Genomic DNA, 10,223 nt, shown 5'->3' with positions numbered 1-10,223 from the left:
GTGGTGAGAACAGAAATGTACCGACTGGAAGTGTACCAAACGTTGCTTCGGGTGTTCAGTATCCCGACTGTGGCTTTGCACCTGAATAATTATTAATAAAAATACTAAATAACTTTACAAAAAAAAATGATTAATGAGTCTATATGTATATATATTGTTTTTTTTTTAAATTTCACTCGTTCCGGTTTTTAGATTGGATTTACGAAGTAACGGTCTTCGTCGCTTTTGTTCTTCTCTCGCTTCCGGTGGCTGAGTATCCATTTTCTGCTGTTTTAGTTTTATGAATCCAATTAACACGATAACAGCAATAACCAGAATGCTCGTGATTGTTAAATGTATTGTAGATACAACAGAACTAGTCGTTAGTTTAATTTCATTCTTATCTGTTTCTGTATTAATAAGCTGATCCGTCTGTTTTATGGACGATAATAGCGGATCTAAAGAATGAGGATTGAAATGCATATTCAATCTGAAATTCCAGTCATTGCTAAACTTTATATAGCTTGTGGTTCTCATTGGTTGAGGTTATATTGGTAATCATTTATTTGAAAACTGATATTGGCTGGAATTTCAAACACAAAGTCAGGGCACGGGTATGTTAAATTGAACATTTTTATCTGGAGATTTGGACAATAAACAAAATTAAAGTGCCTGACGTATTTTACCTGATAGTGACCGTCATGGATGTTTGGTCTTTTAAAACATTCTTGTTTTGTCCAAAGATTTTCAACGGATAGGTTGTAATGGATAGACAAGCAACGTAAATTATTGGGCGGAATATTAATTTGGTTATATTTTGTTACTAGAAATTTATCAACTTTAATGATACAGTCTTTCCGCTTGTCATAAAGTACCTCTTTTGGTCCTTGGTAATTGGTGACACAGGTGTGGCTACTATTTATCAGGGGATAGAGCTGGAAATTGTCTGAAACTAGCAGGTGGTTGTTTTTCTCAATTATCTTTGTTTCCAAATGAAATGTTAACTGATTTTGTTTTAGATGAGTATAACACTCGATAGGCTCAAATAGCTCAGTAGGGCAATTAGATTCACAAGGAATTGTAATGTTAAACATTCCTAATAAGTCAGTTTCCCAATTTCCCTCTTGAAATTTTAAATTGGCTCGTTGGAGTATTTGATTTATTTTCATAAATTTTGTCGTTAAGTGAGCTATTAAATATAATGATTTTGGCAATTGATTTTCTATTGAATTGATCTTATTTTCAAATTTTTCTAAAATACGTGAGGTTTCCTTTAAGCTGTTTTGCATGGAGAGAAAAGTTGATTTTCCTAGTTTTTGTTCATTTGTCAAATAATTTACTTGCGATATCAGATTTTCTTGTAGATGAGTTAACTCTGACGTTTTCTTTTCTAGCGTTATTTCTTTTGACAGAGTGAAAGCACCTAATCCAACACTGAAGAATGAACTAAGGGTGATAGTCCCTAAAATTAAAATACCAGACAAAATTGCTCGTTTATTTCGTTGTCTTATTTCTCTCTTGTTTACCTTCTCTGGTTCAGGGCATAATTGAAGTAAAGGTGTTATAAATTCTTGTTCGTAAGTTTTAGCACACCATGTGTATAATGATTGTTGAAAATCTTTGCGAGTGAAATTGTTATCTTGAAGAAGATAACAGGGAGATTCAAAGTTGACATTTAAAGTTATCGGTTGTATTCCTTTAACTATGTATACTTTCCTTTCATTCCAAATGACTGGGTTGACCTTGATGAAACTTGTACTCACAATGGTAATTAGGAAAGGTAATATCAAACCATATAAGAAGAAATTAGCAAATTTCCTCGGCGGCGCTCGACTTCTGACTGATCGTTGAATTGGATTATTCACTTCTTGGTCTTGATTTATAGCTTCATCTTGAGCTATCTCAGTTTCACCTTCATCATCACCACTCGGTGAGTTATTATTACCAACGGAAGCTTCATTTTCATCTTCATTTTCCTCTTCGGCTTCCGTTTCAGAATCTAGATGATAATCAACTAATGTAGGACGACTCGTCGGAATGTTTTGTGACGATGAGTTTGGTATGAGGCTTATTTGAGTCGGTATCATTTGGTTTCCAATATCATTTTGTTCTTCTTCGTCGGTATTTTCTAATAGATCTTCATCACTATCCAGGAGCTTTTTATCGTCCCTTTGGTGATAAACTTTCAAACGTGAGATATGAACAACAACAATTTTGTTTTTCTTTTCTAAATGTTTAAGTTTATAAACTAATGGTGTCACTACTTCAGTAATCTCATAGGGACCATACCAATGGTGCATAAGTTTCTCAGATTTTCCTACTTTTCTTAGTGGTGTAAACACCAAAACTTTTTCTCCTACGCTTAATTTGACGTCTCTTTTCTTCTTATCGTAATAGTTTTTATGCCGTACTTGGCTGTGATTTAGGTTTTCGGCTGCAATTTTTCTTATTTTAGTTAAATGATCAACTAATGTGTCAGCATAATTTTTCTGATCTTCTAAACCTTGACAGGGGTTAGCTAAAAATCTTTCAATTGGGAATATTGCTTCTCTTCCATACATCAAATAGAATGGTGAAAACCCTGTACTAGCATTTGGCGCTGTGTTATAAGCAAAGGCTACAAAATGAAGAGCTTGATCCCATGTTTTATGACTACTATCAACATACATACTAATCATTGTTGCTAGAGTAGCATTGAATCTCTCAGTCAGACCATTACATTGAGGGTGATATGAGGTTGTAAATTTATGCTTAGTTTGCATTAAGAATGTAAGTTCCGACATTAGTTTGGATCTAAATTGTCTACCTTGGTCGGACAGAATTTCCTTAGGGCTTCCAAATTGACAAACAATATTCTCAGTAATAAACATTGCAATTTGAGCGGCTGTAGCCTCAGGGATCGCTTTTATTATCGCAAATCTAGTAAAATATTCTGTAGCAACAACTATTTGTTTATTATCTTTGTATGATTTAGGAAATGGTCCTAGTATATCTATGCCAAATCTTTCTGCCACTCCTCCACAAGTAATAGGCTGTAAAAGGCCTGCGGGTGTTAAATATGACCTTTTTCTTGTTTGACATTCATTACAAGTTCGAACATAGTACTCAATGTACTTTTTCATATTGGAAAAATAAAATCTTGACCTTGTTCTCTCATAGGTCTTTTGTACCCCCAGGTGTCCGGATAATGGGTCATCATGCATAGAATAAAGTAATTCTGATTTTAATGAGGATGGGATTACTGGAACTAATCTTGGCCCAGTTTTAGGGTAAATTGCCCGTTGAAGTATGTCGTTAACTAAAGTGTATTTTTCAATTCTTTTATCTCTCCTTCCATTTTCTTTACTATTTTCAATTAGGGCAATTATTTTTCTTATTTTATTATCATTTCTTTGTTTTTCTTTCAACTCATCATTATTATTTATGACCATTAGTAGATTCAATTCTCTATCAATTTTAGGCTCTTTAGCTTCGTCAACGGGGTTTCGTGATAAACAATCGGCATCTTTATGATGTTTTCCTTGTTTATAGATTACTTCAAAGTCGAACTCTTGCAAAGCTAATGACCATCTGGTCAAACGTGGTGATAATTTCTTTTTGTTGAAAAGCCAACATAATGAGCAGTGATCGGTAATCACTTTAAATTTTACTCCAATTAAATAAGATCTAAATTTTTCAAGAGCAAAGATAATTGCTAAAGCTTCGATTTCGCTAATTGGATAGTTTTTTTCTGCTTTAGTGGTCATTCGAGAGGCATAGGCAACTACATGGTTAAGGTTATTCTCTTTTTGGAGAAGAATAGCTCCGAGGCCTATCGCTGATCCATCACATCTAACTTCGGTTGGTAACTTATTATTAAAGTGAGAAAGCATTGGCTGTGTAGCTAAAGCTGCTTTCAAGGTTTCGAACGCTTGTTGTTGCTCTTCTTCCCATTTAAAAAGAGCTTCTTTCATTGTTAATGAGCTTAATGGTTTGGCAATTATCGAAAAATTGTAAATGAATCGTCTATGATAAGAGGCAAGTCCTAAAAATTGTCTCAACGCATTTAAATTGGTAGGTGGTGAAAGCTCAAGTATGGCTTTTATTTTCTCTGGTTGGGGTTTTATTCCCTTCGAACTAACTATATGGCCTAAATAATTAATAGAATTAACGGCGAATGCCACTTTCGGTGGTTGGATAACTAAATTGGCGATTTTCAGGCGGTTGAGAATTGTTTCGATGTGAACTAAATGTTGTTCGAAATCTTGAGAAAAGATCAATACATCGTCTAAATAAGGAATACAAGTTATCCATTTTTGATCAGAGAGTAAGGTATCCATCAATCTCTGAAAAGTTGCTGGCGCATTTGAGGCCAAAGGCATAACCACGAACTCATATAATCCGTCTCGCGTGATAATGGCAGTTTTCTCTCGATCCTTTGGGTCTATCTCTATTTGCCAATAACCTGATTTTAAGTCAATAAGAGAAAGAATTTTGACCCTGAAATGCAGTCAAGAGCATCCTGAACACTAGGTAAAGGATAGTTATCTGAATTGTATCTTTATTTAATCTTCGAAAATCACCACAGATTCTCACTCCTCCATCCTTCTTTCCGACTCGTATTACTGGAGATGAGTAAGGTGATGTTGATTCAACTATGACCCCAAGTTTTTCATTCGATTAATTTCCTTTAACTTCTAACCTTTCTGCTAATGAATAAATGTTGTAAGGTGGTAGAGAAAAAGGTCGATTTTCTCCGGTATCAATTTGATGCTGGCATAGGTTAGTTTTACCCAATTTATTTTTTTCAAACGCAAAGGTATCGATGAACGTTTCTAACACGTTCTTCAACTTGTCTTCTGATGTGGATCAAGCGATTCACCTACTGCTACAGTACCTTTACTTAAACATAACGAGCTCAATTCAGATTCAACTGCTTGATTCTTTTCTGATTCTATCATTGTGGTTTGCTCAATTTCTTCGCTCATAAGCACCGATTCTTTTCGGCTTAGTAGGGTTTTTACTTTTCCTATTATCTCATCGGTCTTGATATAGAAACTGAAATTTTCTGAATTACATATGGTTGCTTCTCCTTCACTATCCTTAAGTTTGATTTGATTTGTGGCTAAGTTTAATCTAGTGGTTTTGACAAATTTATCTCCTGGTTTGATGGAAACTTCTTCATTTATTTTGGAACTTTGCTTAACTATTACTGGTATTTTAACCGATGATTTCGGTGGAATTAGAGTTCCAATTTTCGCACTCACTATCATAGAAGTTGGTGTTTTAATTTTTGTTTCAGAAACATTCTCATCTTCTTTAATCAAACTCGGGGTATCTGACCGAAAATAAACCTTGTTTGAGCATGGATCTATCAGAGCTTTAGCCTCTTTCATTGTGGACATTCCGATTATAATATCGTATGGCAAATATTCTAATACCCTAGCTTTGAATGACACTTTAGCTTCTCTGTCTTCTTGCTGTATTTTCGCATCTACGTCAATCTCACCGATAGGAATTTTCAAGGAACCATTGATTCCTCTTATTCCACCTCCTTCCCATGGTTTCAGGGCGCATCCCAAAGCGAGGAAACAGTTTGAGGTAATGAAAGAGCTTTCTGCCCCGGTGTCAACAATTGCAGTAAACGCTTTATCATTGATGTGTACTTTGACCATGATTCTATCAACCGAAATGAGACCTACAGGCCGAGCATTGGCATTCGGATTTTCTGGAATTTGTGGAATTCTACGGTTAGTTTGGGACTCATATTTCTGCTGGAGCATAATTAGACTGATTGTTGTTATTGAATCGTCTGAAATTATTCTGTTCTGGTCTTCCACCTCTAAAGTTTCTATCCTTATTGAAATGGCAAAAGCGAGCAACATGACCATACCTTCCACAATCGTAACATCTCATTTGTCCATCAGAATTTCTCTGAAAACGAGGTCGATTTTGGTTAACTTGCTGAGATTGTGGATTAAAGTTTCTACTTTGATTTTTATCTTTGTCTAATTTTAACTGAGTGATTTCATCCATCAATTTTTCCAACATCTTCTCAGTTTTATCTCGTTTCTCTTCTTCAAAATTATCATTGGAAACGTTCTCTAAACGTTTTCCTACAGTTATTACATCCTGAAAGTTCTTCGGACCTGCAATACAAATAGCATTTCGCAATTTAACAGGCATTCCTTCATACAAGTAATTGAGGATCTCATTATTTGTCATCGAAGGATTTACGTCTCTACAGAGACCAACTTTATCGTAAACATAAGTTTGTATCTTCTCAAAACGATTCAAAACTCTATTTTTCATCTTTTCGAGTTTGTCTTCATCCGCAAAATCTTCAAGGAATATTCTCTTAATTTCCTTGAAGTCAGTTATCTGATCAGATATTTTGATTTGAAACCAATTAGAAGCTGGACCAGCGAGCCAACTTCGAAATTTCAACTTACATTGATCATTTGACCAATTAAAATGATTACAAACGGTTTCAAATTTATTCAACCAAGCTCCTGCGCTTGCATTATCATCACCACGAAATATCGGTACTGAATAAAGGTTCGAACTCAAAAGGTTGCTTGAAATTTCAAGACCTAATCGATTCAATTGTTCTTCATCGAAGTGATCGTCGTTAGAAGTCATCATGTAAAATAAATCTTTTCTGTCTTACCTTGAAATGGCCTGAAACTAAATGCTTCCAATCCAAAAATTATTCTCCTCAATTGATTATAAACGTCGATACCAAAAAAAGTTGACAGAAAACACCGAAATATGGACTCAAACGATTCTCTTGTAGACAAAACGACTTTACTTCACAAAACACCAAAAACCCACCAAGCACGAGAGCGAATTTTTCCTCCAAAAGTTATTATAGCACTTTTATTTCTCAACTAAAACGATGAAAATACCAAACACAATCACAGGATATGAAACTTAAGTAATCAGAATTACTTTACTTCACAAAAACACCAAATCTCACAATTTGAGATCAAAAACTTATCAACAAAGGTTGACAAAAGTTGTAGTTTTCACTCAAGAATAAACAAAACTTGTGACATAAAACACAAAAACTCAAAAATACTACAGGATTTCACTCGATTATCCTGCCTGGGTCGCCAAAATGTAACAACTTTTCAGTTGGAACTTAAAACTAAAACTGATTAGGGTTAAGAATGAAGATAATCTTTATTAGTAAAGAGGCTTAAAGTAAAAAGTGCCACTGCACTCGAGGATACACAAGATTATATTGCCTCTCGGGTCATAAACTAAGCTCCTTTTATCCTCAGGTGGGAGTTCTCGTAGGGTCAAAGTTGGTGTTTAACTCACAAAGAGCTTTGATTGGTTAAAAATTAGGGTTGGTCAGTATAAGAAGCGTGACAATATTACTATTGATTACAAGAGATTAAGCTATGAAATGAGGAAACAATTAAGTTGATTGTTGATTATGTTAAAATGATTTGAGATAATTACATTGATTAAGATGAAACTTTAATACAAACAAACACCAAATCTTTTTGAAAACTAAAGGGTTAAACAATGATTGAAGCTTAAGATTAATTAATTTGCTTTCTTCTACATCAGTTAATTACTCCAATTAGCTATTCATTGACAAATTGACTACTCAATTATTATAATTGTCAAAACAAATTATTCATTAATCATTGTTTACCTTTTTATATGCTATCGATAATTAAAGTATAACAATTATAGATATTAACGGTTTAATTAATATTATATAATATATATGAGAATAAGGAAATATCTTTAAAGTTATTAATCATAATCAATTATTAATCTTTGGATTAATTTAATCATTATCATGTCTTAAAATCAGTTGAAAAGTCACAATGATTAAAGTTCAGTTCAATATTCTGATAATTATCATGATACAATCAAAGATAATTATTGTAATAGTTTCAATATATAATTGAAGCTCTGTATCATTAAACAAACTAATTCAACTGGATTAAAGTTAATTTAATTAGACATGTTTCTGTTGAGACGTCAATCAAGTTGATTGTTGTTAAATGTAAACAGTGTAAATCAAGTTTACTGTCAGATATTATAATTGTTAATTATAATTGTTTCAATTTCATTCAATTATGAAATGATTATTATTATTATGAATACAAGGCCAATACCTAAAAGAATCAAGAAATTAAATTAATCCAAAATTGAGATAATCAACTTTCAAATCAAATGTCAACAAAAAAATTAAGCTAATTAATTAATTCTGTACATAGAAAAACAATTAACAGATTAATTTGAATCAATTTATTGTTCTGTTACTGTTAATCGGTTAATTCAATTGTCAATGAATTTCCATGATCATGATGATTAGAATTGAATTGATTAAAATTTCATCACTCTTTTTGTAATTTCGTTAACAAAGGTAATCAAATAATCCAATTTGTTTTTTTCTCAGTTAATCCAAATATTGTAATCGATTCTAATTTAATCCAAATTTCATCATCTCCATCACTGAATCTTTATATGGATTAAATTGGAGAAAAAAAATTAATCCTGTTGTCATGTTAATCTAAAAATAGATGTAAATTGTAATTGAAATTGTGAACAATTTAAATTGTTACCATCAAGACGATGAAGGTAATTGATACTTATGATGATTAAAGTAACAGTTAGATTATATAATTACTTTGATTGATTTTTTTTTCTTCATCAAATGATTTCAATTGAGTTAATTTAGTTGAGAATTGATATGATTTTTTGTTTAATTCTAATATTTGATTACAGTTTCTAAATCCGTGGTGATGATTTCTAATTGTTATTGATTAACTTAAAATAATTTAATCGTCCACATAATCATCAGCTAATTGTGAATTAACAGGATCATTTTTTTTAGCTGTTAAACGTGAAAAACAAAAAAGCTAATTAATGATAACGAGAAACAATTAACTTGAAACTTGAGTGTTTAGTTAACGATGAAAAAAGAGCGACTCATGCATTTGATTAGATTATTATTACATGATAATGAATCTATTCAGAACTTTGAACAATTTTCGAAAACTTTTTTTTCTCTTTTTCAAAATTCTATGAACTTTTCTCTTTGTATAATAATTTAGTCGCTCGGTGATTAACTAAAAATGGAACAAACTCTCTCTCTCTCTCTCTCTCTCTCTCTCTCTCTCTCTCTCTCTCTCTCTCTCTCTCTCTCTCTCTCTCTCTCTCTCTCGAGTTCGCCTCTTCCTCTTCCTCTTTTTTTCTTCGCTATTCTTATCTTATATTCTTAATGATACCAAACTGTTTCACGATTAATGATTATCGATGAGTGATGAAGGGATATCAATGAATTATCATCTCAAGTATGATGATGATGTTGAGATGAAAATAGTTGACAGTTTAACACGTAGAGTGGAAGTGTATGAGTTGACACAATGTTCACAAAAGTATTTCAAGTGATTTCCGTTTGTGCCATTTTCTAATCTCTTGTTAATGATCATTGTAGATCTTCAACTTTCATTCACTTTTTCCAGGTTAATACTTTGCCATCTTTGTCATCTTGTTCAGATTTCTCTCTCTCTCTTTTAAGACTATATGAGATCTTTATGTCACCGGAAGCTCTGGAAGATAAAATGAAATAGATTCTGGTTTATAATCAGAGTAAATTTCAATGAATCGCACCCACTATCTTTAGGAAGATGAGGAGGAAAGAAAAAAGTTTCCAATGATAATAAAGATTCAATGGTAAAGATGCTAATGGATAATGAAACTGAGTTGATGTTTATCCAAACTGCTTCCGTGGTGAGTGTGAGTATATCAGATCCTGAAAATCAACATGATTTTGCTCAGAATGAGGAAAAAATTCAAGAAATCAGAGTAATCTTTTACTTTTCTTTTTCTATCTCTTCATCTTCTTCATCTTCTTCATCTTCTTCTTCTTTTTCATCATCATGTCAATGACTTTCCTCTTCGCATCATCTCAGAGTAAGAAAAAAACCGATCAACTTGAAATTTGTTCTGAACTTTTGGTTAAGTTTTTGGGTTTACAGATTTTCCTCTTATTCTCATAACTAAACTTATCCACTTTTAAGTGAACATTTCAGTAGATTGATTAATGAGATTGTCGATTGAAAATGTTTCTCTTTTTCCAATTTCCATGGGCCCATGTTGATTGTTGCCCTAAATTGTAACTGATTAACTGTCATTGAACTGATACATTGATGTTATTGACTCACAGTAAACAAGAGAGTAGAATGACCAGTGGGCAAGGAGGAAAAGAATTTGTTTTTGGCAACAAATCGCCA

The sequence above is a fragment of the Panonychus citri genome, unplaced genomic scaffold (genome assembly GCF_014898815.1).
Source record: "Panonychus citri isolate SS breed McGregor unplaced genomic scaffold, ASM1489881v1 Contig00141, whole genome shotgun sequence".
Taxonomy (NCBI): Eukaryota; Metazoa; Arthropoda; class Arachnida; order Trombidiformes; family Tetranychidae; genus Panonychus; species Panonychus citri.
This window is presented reverse-complemented; position numbering follows the sequence as displayed.